Source organism: Petaurus breviceps, unplaced genomic scaffold, assembly GCF_028583685.1.
Source record: "Petaurus breviceps papuanus isolate PSGF00001 unplaced genomic scaffold, PetGlider_PUasm1.0 229, whole genome shotgun sequence".
NCBI lineage: Eukaryota > Metazoa > Chordata > Mammalia > Diprotodontia > Petauridae > Petaurus > Petaurus breviceps.
Window position 1 is genome coordinate 10,121,049 of NW_027185903.1, and position 2,715 is coordinate 10,123,763.

Here is a 2,715-nt window from a genome sequence, read left to right on the forward strand (position 1 = left end):
CAGAGTTGGGAGTGAAACTATCGGTAAGGCTTAAATCCATACAAGATATATCCATACAAGTAATCATTTCTTTCCCTCACTTTTGTCTTTCTATTTTTATTTTGTTTTGGAGGCAATCAGGGGTAAATGACTTACTTGCCTAGGACCACACAGCTAGTAAGTGGCTGAGGTCAGATTTGAACTCAGTTCCTCCTGACTCTAAGACCAGTAAACTATCTATGGAATTGTCTAGCTTCCCCACTTTTTTTTTGTTTTTAATGATGGTGACCCTGATATGATACAATGAATATCTTTCATTTTCCTCTGAAAGAGTTTTCCTAAGCTTAGCTTAGTTTAGCTTTAGGGTCTGTAATGTAATGCCAAGCAAAGGCAACTTCCCAAGGTTCAGAATACCAGCATAGGTGCTCTCCATTTTATTCAGTGAAAAATTAAGAACAGAGAAGATCAAAATATGACATCATTCAAAATACAGCATTTATTAAGTGTGATTCAATAATCTCCAAGTACTACCTGAATTAATCAAGTACTACCCCACCCCAGGACATTACATTCATTTAATCAATCACAAAGTCCCTCTTCTAAATACTACTCCATCCCTAGGCAGTACCTTCATTTAGTCCATCACAAAGCCCCTCTTCTCAAATGGAGATTAGTTTCCAATCATAAGTAAAGTACATTCATTTGTTCAATCATAGAACACAAAAAGGTCAAAAGTTCCCCACCCCTGGATCACAATTGAATCTACCCCAGAGTTACAACAAGTTTAAGCACAGCACTTAATATCCAAATGGAGGTCTTTTCTTCATCTTGACATGAGGCAAGTTCTCAGCAATCTTTGTTCCTGGGGAGACAAAGCTTAGCAAGGCCACAAGATACATTGCCGGTCTCTTCATTAATTCATCCTCTGTCTGTAGAACAGTCCTAGGACCCCTGAAAACATTAGCAAAACCCTCTTCCAGGATTTCTGTAAACATACAACAAGAAAATCCTTCTTCAGGGCTTCAGAACCAACAGCAAGGTTCCAAGAATTCTGCAACAACAGGACTGTCCTTCCCCAGTGGACAGTGTTCACTCTCTGTCTGCAGAACAGTCTCAGGAGCTCTGAAGCAACAGCAAGGTTCCAAGCCCTCTGCAACAACAGGACTGTCTTTCATCAGTGGACAAATCTGGCAAAACAACATCAAAACAGACAGACAAAGTACCAGCAAAACAGCCATGTCTCCTCAGTCTTTGGCAGCTCTCAAAAGTCCTGGGCAATTCAAAGTGGCCCTCAGCAATCCTCTCAGTCTCTCTCTGCCTCCAAGGTACTGCTTCCAAAAAGTTCTTCTGCCTCTCTCTTTTCTTGTGTCTCTCTAAATTTTCGTCATCAGCTCCTCCCAGTTCAGCGCTCTCTTTTCACGTCAACAAGTCCATCCCACGAGTGGTATTCACAAGCTCTGGGTTTTAACACAATCAAACCAAAAACCAAGCCAATACAGGGGAATCTTTAAATGCCATTACTATTCCAGGGTCATAGCCAAATATCACGTTGTCCACATTTTCTCCTTCAGTCTCCTCAGGTTTGAAGTTAGGACCATTTAGTTAGATAGCTTCATGATCTAAATTGAGTGCCTTAGCCAACTGTCAGCTTCATAGTGATAAGTGGTATTGTGATCCTTACAAATTATTATCATAACTGTTTCAGCACATGTGAAGTAAGTGAACGAGTTATTGCTGTCATGACTCATCAGTATGGCACCTCACAAAGGTGTTCCACATTCCTTCTTTCATTTCCTCACAACAGTATGCAGACAATAGTGGTCCAAGTATTATTGTATCTAATTTGTTGGCAAGAAAACTCGTCTTCAGTTTAATTGCCTTACCCAAGTCACAAAGCTTGTAATTGGTAGAGCCATGACTTAAATTCAGGTCTTTTTGCTTCTCAGACCAGTGCTCTTTCAATTTAGCATGCCATATGTTATCAACCAATCAATCAATAAACATGCAGTAAGCAACTATTATATACCATCACTGTGCTGGGTGCTTGGAATATAAAGAATGAAAAAAATTCTCATTTACATGTAGCTTACATTTTAACAAGCGACCTCTTATACCCTTCCTACATGAACCTGTGTCTTCATCTCCTATTAGGTTATAGGGTCTCTCAACTTCCTATCAAATAAATGAGTTTGGAGGATTCCAATGGATCTTTAGATCTGTCTCCCTTAGAATAATCTCCCTCATTTGGGAGATGAGGAAAACAAGATCTGCAGACGTGAAGTGATTTGTCCAATGTGGTTGGGGTAGAGCCAATATTAGAACCCACATTTCTTAGCTTAGCTCTATCTCTTTTTCTACTATGCATCTCACTCCTAGTTGAGAATGCTTTAGAGGTTAACACTTTGCCCCATGGCACTCACAAGGTACTAATGTTGGTGATGATGAGTCATGACTTTTCCTCCTTTCCTAAAGTTGGGATTTTATTAGAATGTAATGACAGCTCATTTCAGCTATTTTCTTTTTTTTTTTCTTTCATCTGAGATTCCCCCCACTCCCATTTCATCTGAGATTTTCTAAACATATTACATATGTACATAGCTCATTGGGGAGGGCTTTGCCATTTACTTTATTAAATATGTGCCAACCCTATAGATATAGACATAGGCATATGTGCACATGCACACACACATATTTTAAAGGCAGTGTGGCATAATGAATATTGAGTTAGCCTCAAAG